Source organism: Elaeis guineensis, chromosome 10 (genome assembly GCF_000442705.2).
Source record: "Elaeis guineensis isolate ETL-2024a chromosome 10, EG11, whole genome shotgun sequence".
Lineage (NCBI taxonomy): Eukaryota > Viridiplantae > Streptophyta > Magnoliopsida > Arecales > Arecaceae > Elaeis > Elaeis guineensis.
In genome coordinates this window covers 51,616,458-51,628,936 of record NC_026002.2, presented here as the reverse complement: position 1 = coordinate 51,628,936, position 12,479 = coordinate 51,616,458, and positions in this window count along the sequence as shown.

Sequence of the window (12,479 nt, the reverse complement as noted above, 5' to 3'; positions counted from 1 at the left end):
AGTAAATCTATCAACTATTGATTTCAATTTGGTTATCTCTTCCTTTAGATCCTGATTTTCTTTTACCAGAGTTTTGTTTAAGTCTGAAATTTCTTCTTTTTCTTTCAATAGAGTTTGATTTTTTATTTCTAAATCTTTATTTTTGCTATCAAATTCTTTTTCTTAAGCTAATGCTTGGTTTCTTAATTTCAGATTTTTTTTTTCAATCCTAATTTTTTTAGATCATTCAAAAGTTCATGAAAAGCTTCTTCCAATTCATCATAAGAAAATTCATTTTGAGTTTTAGGAGTTACCTCATTTTCATGCGTCATAAGGCACAGGTTGGCTTTTTCATGAGATTCTTCATCTGAGGTGGAGTCATCACTGTCGCTCCACATGGCTATCATTGTCTTTTTTTTTTTGAACTTCTTTTGATCTTTCTTGAGCTGGGGACAGTCTGATCTGAAGTGGCCCAATTTTTTGCACTCATAACAGATGACGGACTGCTCTTTTTTCTTTTCTTTACTTGACTCTCCCTTAGCTGGTGGTCTTCTCTTGGTCCCTTATCTTCTTTTTCTCATAAAATATCTGAATTTTCTGATGATTAAAGCTAAGTCCTCATCTTCTTCACTATTTTATGATTTTTTTGAATCATCTTCTTCTTGAGCTGTTAATTTGAGAGCTATTATCTTCTTTCTTCTGGTCTCTTCTTCAGAATATTGCTTCATGGTTAGCTCATGGGTCATGAGGGATCCAAGTAGCTAATCCAAAGGTAGAGTGTTTAAGTCTTTGACTTCTTGAATCATAGTGACCTTTGCCTCCCACAATCTTAGTAGAGACCTAAACACTTTTCTCACAAGATCACTATTAGAATAATACTTATCAAGACTCTTTAGACCATTTATGATGTCAGTGAAATGAGTAAATATTTGAGTTATTCACTCTTCAGATTCTATTTTAAATAATTCATAGTTGTGCACAAGCATATTAATTTTAGACTCTTTTACGTGGTTTGTGCCTTCATATGTGACTTCTAATTTATCTCAAATTTTTTTAGTTGAATTACAAGTAGAAATATAGTTATGTTCATTTGCATCTAAGGCATAATATAAGACATTCATGGTTCTAGCATTAAGCTAAGCTATTTTCTTATCAAATTCATCTCATTCATCTTCTGGCTTAGGGAGAGATACACCATCAATCAATTTAATAGATGTGTGGGGTTTATTTACTATGATACTTCATATATCATAGTCAAGTACTTGAATAAAAATTATCATCCAAGCTTTTTAATAGGTATAGTTTGACCTATTGAAAAGTGAAGATCGATTTGTGGATCGCCCCTCGGTTAGAGATGTGTCAAATTGGGCTGCCATGGATCTTTGGCTCTTGATAGTTAAATCAAGTAAGGGCTAGAGCATCAGACTCTGATACCACTTGTTGCCCAGATATGGAGCCCAAGAGAGGGGGTGAATTCGATCTTTTTAAAATTTATGTGATTAGTGAACTCAAGTAATGTGCTATACTTGTTGAGTGGAGTGAATAGATTAGCTAAGAGAATAAAATCAATCTTAAATAATAAGTAAGAAAGTATAAAATATAAAAAATAAATGAAGAGATACAAGCATAACAAACACAAGAGATTTATAGTGGTTCGGTGTCAACTTTGCACCTACATCCACTCTCCAAGTCCTTACTTGAAAATTTAATTCACTAAAAGGATTACAAGATACAACTCATCGGATAACACCGATCCTTGCTATTCAAGTAAGAACACTTACTTTTTAGGTACAAGCCAATCCACAACACTCTGATTTTAGGTTCGAATTAACCTATCCAAGTTTTGGAACCCTCCAAAACTCAAAATCCAAAATACAATAGCAAGAACACAGTGTACAAAAATTTCAGTACAATAGCCCTTTAAATAAGCATAATAAATGCAATAAAAATACAATACTTAAGGAGAAAAAATTTTTGCTAAACACCCTCAAATAATTGACACACTTGAATGCAGCTGGAGAGTGGTTGGTAAGCTGATTGATTGCTTTTTTCCTTTCTTTTTAGGGATTTCTATCACTTTCACGAATGTGAACTTGAATGCATTAATTTTGTTTGATTTTCTACCTTTAGAGAGTATTTATAGCCTTCATTTGGACTTGAGAGTATTTTAGTATCGATTAAGAGCCATTGGAGAGTGTTTAATGCACATTAAATGCATTAAAAATAGATTGAAAACTAATCGTTACAAGGTTCGCCTAGAATGGGACATCCCATGGTTTGTCCCACTGTGATTAGGAGGTCTCATGGGTCGTCTCATTTGGTCAGTCTAAAAAATACTCTCTCTATTTTGATCACAGGGTCTCAGGGGTCATCCCATGGGTCGTTCCACTGCGTGCCATAAGTCAAAAATAGAGCATGCCGACTACCTAATGAAAGGGGATGACCCAGTTGGGTTGCTTCATTTTGTTTCAATCCAGTTTTTCATATATTTAAGATCTGAAACTTACCAGAATACTACCAAATGCTCTTAAATGAATTTAAATGTGTTTGACACTTTTAAAAGGCTTCAAAAACTTCTCCAACTTGCAAAAAATTTAACTTTGACATACCTGATAGAGCTTTTCAAACTTAATATTTTGGACTATCTGAAATATCACTAAAATATTCTTCAAAGATAAGAAACTTATTAGTAGCCTCTCAAATAGTTTGTGATCATCAAAATCAATTGTTGGAGCAACGGGGAGATATTGATTGAGCCAATGAAGTTGGAGAAGCGGGCAAGCTCAGAATTACCTCTTCCAAACCTTGGTCTGCTTGATTCTCTCGATTGCCCACAGTAGCTGAAATAGCAGGTGAGCCACCATGCACCTGCATGATTTCAAAGTCACCAGCATGAGGAGGGCCAGATTCTTCTGACTCCAAAGTTGATTGCACAGGACTCCCAACTCTGACATGAGTACTCCATCTACTTGTCGGCTCAACTATCCTTTTTCATAGGACCTTCTTTTTTGATGGATTCGGGCTCTTCCCAACAACCACCTCTGCAATCGAGATGATTAGATTACCAGGATAGGAGTAACAAAAATTAAAAGAATTCAAAGTCTAAGCAATCGACTTACGTATATCTTGGGGAGCGGCCTGACTGATGCCAACATTGAATACTGTCTAGGTCGACAGTAGCTCCTTCAGATCTAGGATCTTGAAGCCACGCAGAATTACTAAATCCTATTTCGAGTGATTGTTCATTGGGGGTTCCTTTAGCGCGGCATCTTATGGTTTGCCCTAACCAATGAAGCCCCAATCTTTGCCTGATGTCTCAGAAATGAAAATGAACCACAATTTCCAACCACAGACGGCAGAAGGCATGCCTAAAAACTATAAATGGAAGCCATCCTTTTTCTTCCAAGGCATTACATACCACCACCCGTGCGAGTCTGGGTGCCATCTGAGGCTGAAAAGGAGGCAAAAGAATGTAACATTGGGATCAATCCTAGTCAAGACACATAATGCAACAAAGCCACAAATAAGCCGCCATGAGTTCGGCACAATCATGCATGACGATATCTCGAAGAACCGAAGAAGTGCCATAAAGAAGGGGTGAAAAGGAAGTCGCAACCTTACTCGAAAACACTCCTCGTAAAGGCTTATCCATCCCAAAGGTGGTTGGCAGACTCAATCGTTTAGACCTCGAACTTCTAGCTGAAACATCGGAGGGATCTAGCACTATGTATGAAGCTCTACTATGTCCCTCTCAGATAGCTCGAATTAGAATCCTAGTGGCATGAAGGTAGAATCTTTGGAGGCCATTTCTCTTGCCTAAGAAGAAAAACACAGAGGATGGTGGAAGAAAGGAGAAGCACCTATGCCGAAAGAGAAGGAGAAAAATAATCTAAAACTTTGCAAAGCCTACATCTGATCTTATCTAGGGCTTTAAATAGTTCCTGAATCAGCAAAACCTCCAAAAGACATCTCCCATTAGTGCATTAATTGTAGGAGATGCGAATCAGTGGAAGGCGAACGCGGGCATGGCGCATGGTGACCACTGGTGGATATAATTTCTACCATCGATCTGGTAGTTAAAGCCAATGGTAAACAAATCATGCTTTATGCTATTTTTGAGAGCACGTAAAGATGTGTGCCAGCACCTCCCACATGGAGACGATTCAAATTTCAGTCTTTTCGAAATATGTATGACAGGTATGAGACATCTGGTCTGGATCGAAATTTGAATTATAATTTATATTGCATTTTATGGTTCTAACCTTAGCTAAATTTAGTTTAGCTCGGATTTCAACTCAGATTATGGCTCGACCTATGCCTTGCTTGAAACATGACCCAATTATGCACTTGCTTAAATTATGACACTAATCAAGTTTTATGATTTCAAATTGTCGTCAGGTACCTAGTATATATTGACACTCGATCTGTATGTTTCAGAGCATGATTCGTATCCATTCATACATGGAACCAAAATCAAATGCATTTATATATTCCTATGAAAATTCTATTACAAGATTGGAAGTTTCAGATTACAAAAGATCAAAAAAAAAAAGAAAGAGAAGACACAAATCACTGCTTGAAAGCATCGCCAAGGCAACTATCTCTGGAATAGTCTTCCTCGATGCTAACATCTCCTTAGGTTTGGACGGCTGCACTGATTTTACTCACCTCTCTAGGAAAGTGGGATGCCTTCGCAAATCTCTCCGCACTATCTGCCGCTATAGCCAACAAGCTCTCATCCAGATAGTCAGTTTGCAGGGGTTCGCATGGTTTGAGGGACAATGCACTCGGATGATGGTTTTATACTTCTCGAAGACCACGAAGAATGCCATCTTGCAAGCTTGAATTATGATTTTGGCTTCATTCTTAGCCAACTGACTTTTTTTATTTTCTATATTTTTAGTAAAAGCCCTTGCTCTATGAATTTGCCTTAGAGGAGTTTGTGGTTTACCTTCCTCTCCTCCAACTTCTTCTTCAAATGCTTCACTTTCGATAGGATCTCCTGAGTTTCAGCAGATAGTTTTGGAGATGCCAGGACCCCTTTAGAAGTAGAGCACCTATCTTCCCAAGGTGTTCTTTCTCTGTGGCTCATCCCTTCTAAAGTTCTGGCCCTTTTGGCTGAGCTCTAGCTGGGACTCCTTCGAGAATGAGTTTTGGAGAGGAAAGGATCTCGACTTCTCCTTCCCCCAAGTGTCCTCCTTAGCTGTTCCAAATCATCACAGATTCGGTGACAGTCTCTTTCAGCCTCTAATCTCTATCTCTCGAGACCTTCAATCTATCTCTCAAGATCCTCGATCTTCCATTTGGCTCTAGACCTCTGCCACTTGAGAGTCTCAATACACTTTTTAGCTTGCCTCAATTCCTCATCTCGATGATCAATTGTTTTTTGAACTTCATAGTGAGTGAATTTTAGTGCAGAGATAAAATGGTAATTTTAAATTTTTTTCAAAATTACTATTTTACAGCAGAAATTATTAATTAATCTAATTAATTAACATGTATAAACCCTACACAAAGATCTAAATATGATATATATATATATAGTGTTGGTGCAAAAATCCGCCTGCGCCGGAGAAGCTGGAGTTGTGGGGGTTGCGGTCGCCGCTGAGACCCATAAAAGAAGTCTAAACCGGAGGTGGGGTTGCTCCGACAAGACCCTCCGACGCTCAAGTCAGCTCTCTGCCTCAACAAGAATGGAGTGCTCGAACAAAAATTTTAGCAGAGTTTCGGGATAGAAAATAGAGCTTAGAGAATAACGTATCTGGGGTCCCCCTTTTATAGGTGGAGGGGGCAACAAACTGATAGCGATGCCTGTAACCGTCTGGCAGTAGGCTGCCCAGAGTTAGGAAAAGTTTGTTGCGGAGAGTAGTGGAGTGGACCCATGGCTATCACCGGGGCGTGCCACGTGGAGTCCGCCATGAGGAGCGGAGCGGCGTCCGTTGTCGTGACTTGCCAGAGAATGGAAGAATCGCGTGGTATCTATCACAGGAAGTGGAGCAGGATCGTGGCCATTATTACGGCCTACCAGGGAGTGATGGGGTCGCATGGAATCCATCGCAGGAGGTGAAGCAGAGTTGTGGCTGTTGCTGCGGCCTGCCAGGGGGTCCAGGCCTATCGGTCAGAGTTCGGCTGGGGTGTCTGACGGAGAGAGGTGGCTAGCTACCCATCTGAGAGGAGCTTGGAGTTCGGCTCTCGCAGGAGCCCGGACGGAGTCTTCTTTCAGTTGAAGTTGGGGATGAAGTCCGGCTCCCACAGGAGCTCGGATGGAGTTTTCCCGCAGCTGGGGCTGGAGACGAGCGAAGTCTGACTCCCATAGGAGTTCGGGTGAAGTCTACCTGCAATTGGAGTTGGAGACGAAGTCTGGCTCCCGTAGGAGTCTGGATGAAGTTTACCTGCAGCTAGAATCAGGGACGAAGTCCGGCTCCCGTAGGAGTCCGGACGAAGTTTACCTGCAGCAGGAGTCGTCGGTGGAGTCGGGCTCCCGTAGGAGTCCGGGCGGAGCCTGCAGGTGAAGTCGTGGGCGAGGCCTGGCTCCCGTAGGAGTCCGGATGAAGTTTACCTGCAATTAGAATCAGGGACGAAGTTCGGCTCCCGTAGGAGTCTGGACGAAGTTTACCTGCAGCAGGAGTCGTCGGCGGAGTCCGGCTCCCATAGGAGCCCGGGCGGAGCTTGCAGATGAAGTCGTGAGCGAGGTTCGGCTCCCGTAGGAGTCTGAACGGAGTCTGTAGGTGAAGTCATGGGCGAGGTCCGACTCCCGTAGGAGTCCAGACGAAGTTTACCTGCAATTAGAATCAGGGACGAAGTCCGGCTCCCGTAGGAGACCAGATGAAGTTTACCTGCAGCAGAAGTCATCGACGGAGTCCGACTCCCGTAGGAGTCCGGATGGAGCCTACAGGTGAAGTCGTGGGTGAGGCCCGGCTCCCGTAGGAGTCCGAACGAAGTTTACCTGCAATTAGAATCAGGGATGAAGTCCGGCTCCCGTAGGAGTCCGAACGAAGTTTACCTGCAGTAGGAGTCGGTGGCGGAGTCCGGCTCTCGTAGGAGCCCGGGCGGAGCCTGCAGATGAAGTCGTGGGCGAGGTCCGGCTCTCGTAGGAGTCCGAATGAAGTTTACCTGCAATTAGAATCAGGGACGAAGTTCGGCTCCCGTAGGAGTCCGGACGAAGTTTACCTGCAGCAGGAGTCGTCGGCGGAGTCTGGCTCCTGTCGGAGTCCGGGCGGAGACTGTAGGTGAAGTCGTGGGTGAGGCCTGGCTTCCGTAGGAGTTCGGACGATGTTTACCCGCAGCAGGAGTCGTCGGTGGAGTCTGGCTCCCATAGAAGTCCGGGCGGAGCCTGCAGGTGAAGTCGTGGGAGTCCGGACGGAGTCTGCAGGTGAAGTCGTGGGCGAGGTCCGGCTCCCGTAGGAGTCCGGACGGAGTCTGCAGGTGAAGTCATGGGCGAGGTTTGGCTCCCGTAGGAGTCCGGACAGAGTCTGCAGGTGAAGTCATGGGCGAGGTCCGGCTCCCGTAGGAGTCCGGATGGAGTCTGCAGGTGAAGTCATGGGCGAGGTCCGACTCCCGTAGGAGTCCGGACGGAGTCTGCAGGTGAAGTCGTGGGTGAGGCCTGGCTCCCGTAGGAGTCCGGACGAAGTTTACCTGCAATTAGAATCAGGGACGAAGTCCGACTCCCGTAGGAGTCCGAACGAAGTTTACCTGCAGCAGGAGTCATCGGTGGAGTTCGGCTCCCGTAGGAGTCCGGACGGAGCCTGCAGGTGAAGTCATGGGCGAGGCCCGGCTCCCATAGGAGTCCGGATGAAGTTTACCTACAATTAGAATCAGGGACGAAGTCCGGCTCCCGTAGGAGTCCGGACGAAGTTTACCTGCAGCAGGAGTCGTCGGCGGAGTCCGGCTCCTGTAGGAGTCCGGGCGGAGCCTGCAGGTGAAGTCGTGGGCGAGGTTCGGCTCCCGTAGGAGTCCGGACAGAGTTTGCAGGTGAAGTCGTGGGCGAGGTCCGGCTACCGTAGGTGTCCGGATGAAGTTTACCTGCAATTAGAATCAGGGATGAAGTCCGGCTCCCGTAGGAGTCCGGATGAAGTTTACCTGCAGCAGGAGTCGTCGGCGGAGTCCGGCTCCCGTAGGAGTCCGGGCGGAGCCTGCAGGTGAAGTCGTGGGCGAGGTCTGACTCCCATAGGAGCCCGGACGAAGTCTGCAGGTGAAGTCGTGGGCGAGGTCCGGCTCCCGTAGAAGTCCGGACATCGCGAAGAATCCGGTCGATGCTAGCGGGGTCCTATCTGTCGGCAAAACTTGGGAGTGTGGTGGAGGCTCGACCGCTCGGGAGGTTTGAAGAGATGTTGCCAGAGATCGAAAGTCAGTTGGATCCCCGGAGGGTCACTCCCATCATGAACTTCGACTGGGGGGTATTTTATACCCAACACCAGTCCCCCTACTTTCGAGTTCGAATTTCGAATGAAGGAAGTACAGAGAAATTTTCGCAGCCGAAGTTATCCTCTTGAATCCTGTGCACGATCGCCCCCAGATATTTTGTCATTAAATGCGCGCGTGCTGGAGTCTTTTCGAATCAGGGCGATTCGAAGGGACCCTTCGAAATTTCTGCTGGTACGTTGGCCCAGGTACGGCATAGGAATAGCTCCGTCAGCTGTCAGTCGCTTTTAGCCGCCCATCGTGGTGAGTGGGACACGTGTCGAGCGTGGGTCGGCCTGGGGGATTCGCGATCATTATGGCGCCGGATCCCAGGGTCTATTTAAACCCGCCTTTTCGCCTGAAAGTTCTATCGGCATCCGCCTTTTCTCCGAGAGTCCTGACCCTCCTTGGCATCTTCTTTGTCCTAGGCATCCTTCGAGTCATTCCTGTCCTCACCCCTCTGCATCCTTCGGGGTGATCTAGGTTAGTCCCAGAACCTTCATTTTTCTTCTTGCCATTTAGGGGCCTTTTCTCCTCCATTTTCTTCTGTTGCATTCCTCTGAGTTGGTCTCCTGCAACCTCTCATCCTTTGTCCCATCTGTTTTCTTCGAGATCTTTAGGGTCTTTATTTGAAGTTGTTCGAAATATCTTCCGGCACCTCTGCCTCTAGCGGTTCCGAGAGTTCTTCCGTCTCAGCCCCCCAGGAGCCCCATCCTGTAGACGAACCCACTCCTGGGACCGGGCTTCACCCGGTTTTTGCGCCAGGTGCTATTCCCTGTTCCCTGACTCCGGACGAACTCCTACTAATAAGGGTTCAGTATGGAGTTCCTCCGGAGTATGACCTGGAGCTTCCTGGCCCCTCCGACCGGGCTAGCACTCCCCCATCCGGTCATTTTTGCTTGTATCAGGAGGCATTCCGTGCCGGACTCTGGCTTCCGCTTTCGCCCTTTGTTGTCGCCCTCTTCCGCTTCTTAGATATCTCTTTGGCTTCAGTTGCTCCAAATTCTTTTAGGTTTTTGATAGGGTTCCTCTCCCTTTGCCACGTAGTTGAGGTTCAGCCATCCCTCTCTCTGTTTAGGCACTTCTATACCTTCAAGCGTCACCCTTCGGCGAAGGACTGGTGGTATTTCTCCCCTTAGTTCGGCAAGAAGGGGTTGCTGAAAGGGGCTCCCTCTTCAATCCATAACTGGAAGGAGAAATACCTCTTCGTCCACTGCCCAACTTTGAGGCTGGGCCTGCCCCCTTGGGGCTCTCTGAGAGACTCCATCTGTCGGGCTCCCAGTCTAGGGGAGGACGACCTTCAGACCGCCCGGAAGCTTCTTGACTATTCTGCTCCTTCCCTTCCCAACCTTCTGAGGGAGTAATTTTTGTTCAACATTGGCTTGAGCCCCCAGGATCCTGCGAGTACTCCATCTTTTCTTTTCTCTTCTCTTCTTCCGTCCTTCTTCTTTTTCTTGCTTTCTCTTCCCCCTTCTTTCCTTCTCTCTTTTTTTTTTTTTTTTGCATGTCACTTCTTCCTTTTTCATCCCATTACTGATTTCCAATTTTTTTTTTTTTAGGAATGGATGCTGAAGCAGCACGGATGCTCACCAGGGGCCTCAAAGCCCACAAAAGGAAAGGTGCCGCAGCCTCCGGATCAGCAAAGAAGGCCAGGGTGGAGGAGACGAGCTCGACCGCGCCTGTCCAGGCGGCTCTCACGATCGACGTTCCTTTGGACGCCGAACCAATGGCCCCCCGGGCCTCTTCAAGGAGTCCACCGACTGGGGCTCCCGTTTCGGGGTCCAATCCACGGTGGCATCCGGAGCTGAGAGGGGGATGAGGAGGAAGTCGGTGGCCCGTCGGGGGAGTAGCCATCGAGCCATCATTGAAGAGTCCCTTGGTTCCGAAGAAGAGTCGGAGAATCCCTTCAATGACAGGGACTTGATCAAGCGGCTGATCGACGGCTGCATTCTGTCCGAAGTCGTCGAGAGGATGACCATGTCGATCCTGAGCAATGGGTTTGGGACTCCCTAGGGTCCTTTCTTGAGGTAAACAAGTCTTCATTTAATTGGCTTTTCGACCCTTGTTCTAATCCCCTAGCGCCCCTTGCAGATTGGGCACCAGCTCCTTGCCAACATCGAGGCGACGAATCGGACGAGGAGGGATGCCATCCAGGCGGAGGAGCGTCACCAGGCTGAAGTCGCTCGCCTCAAAGAAAAGGCCGCTGAAGTAGTTGCCCTCCAAGAGGCCCTGGAGAAAGAAAAGCAGGCCCAGGAGGAAGAGAAGCAGACCTCAGAGGAGACGGTGAGAAAGGCGGAGGCCGAGGTCGCCAATTTGGCAGAGCAGATTTCGGTCCTGGTCTCGGAGGCCAGGGGTCTTGCGGTGGAGGAGTTCAAAGCCTCTGTGGAGATGAGAGACCTGAACATCCGATTCGGTCAGGAAGCATTCATCAAGGGGTTCGAGCTCTGCTAGGAGAAGGTGGTCAGGAAATTTCCCAAGCTCGACCTCAGCTTCTTGGGTGAGGAGTCTGAAGATGAGGCCGGTCCCTCTCCTACCGCTACTGCTGCCGCAGCCCCCCTTCCAGGGACACCAAGCTCCCCAACTCCCACCACAGAGGTCTGAGACCTCCGACCTTGTATATATTTTTTTTTACTGCAATTTTTTCTTTTCTTTTTGTCTTTAAGAAACATTCACTCAATAAAGTCGAATTTCTCATTGTGGATGGCTTCTCCTTTCTTCCTTCCCCCTTTTTTGTTTTTCTTTCTGCAATGGGATGCGCCTTGACGCTTTTGTCTCTCGATGGCAGTGTCCTGCCGAAGCACTTCCCCTGCCCCAGGGGATTCCGCTGAAGTCCACGATCCAGCGGCTCGGAGGCCACCCGCTTTCAGAATCTCCACGTGAAGGGGATCATGGAGTACAGTCGGAGGAAGGTGGACTTCGTGAAGGAGCTTGAGGAACACAAGAAGAGCGTCAGCGATCGAATCTGGGCTCAAGCTGCCAAGATCAGTTCTCTCAGGGTGGAACTGCCAGCTGCGCAGGAGAGGATTGGCTAGCTGGAGGAAAGTTCATCCCGGCTCTTGGCCCGGGCCGACGGTGATCGAAAGTGGTCGAAGAAGGTCTCTGACCTTCAGCAGCAGCTTCAGGATACCGAGGTGAGCTATGACGTGCATCAGGCCGGCTGGCGCAGGCAGGTGGATGAATATAAAGGGAGACTCAGGGTGGCGACCGACGAAGTCGCCCGTCTTCAAGGGCAGCTGGCCGACAGGGCTCAGCTCGCTTCTTCTCAGGAATCCAATGAACTCCAGTCCCTAAGAAGAACTGTCGAAGGGCTTTCTGTCGCCCTTGGAGAGAGGACGACTGAGCTGCTGCAATCGAAGATCCAGCTGGCATGCGAGCAGTAGGCCGTCAAGGATGCAGAGGCAAAATCCGAGGTCCTGAGAAAGAGGCATCGAGAGGCGGAGAACGAAAGCCAGTGACTCCGTCGGGCGCTCCAGGATGCGCTGCTGAAAAAGAGAGAGCTAGAAGAAGAAGTTGAAAATCTGAGGCAGTCCTGAATAAGGGGTGAAGCAGATAATTCGAGGTCGAAAGGAGCAGGGCTTCCCTAGGGCTCTTTTTGGCCTTCCGTCTTTCCATGCATACATTTTCTCTTTTATTGTTTTGTCTTGCTTTTGTCATTTTGCTCTTCTTTCTTTAGCCTGTCGGGCTTTGTAGTGTATACTTTGTGAATGAAATGAAAAGAAGATTTTGTGTTACCTCATCCGCATGTTGTATCAAGTTGTCGTCCGCCAAATTCCTTTTGTCTTTAAGACTAGTCCAACGTCGATGTCGTCTGGAGGTGCCCAATCGTCGCCATGCCGATTTGCTTTTCTTGTCGTCCGTGGCCATAGGCTCGAGCTTGGTGGTCCGGACTCCGCATCGCCTCGAAGGTGTCGCTGTTTTCTTGACCTGTGTCGAGAGCCTTCTTAGAGGCTGGGGATGTTTGGTAGGAACTTCCCATCTTTGTTGAGATGAGGTTCCTTAGGTCTTTGGTGTGGTTTGTTTTTTGTCTGTTGCCGGCATGATTCGTTGCTTTCCTTTTTAATTTTCCTCCTCTTTTCGAGTGAGGATCCCCTCCCCTTGCT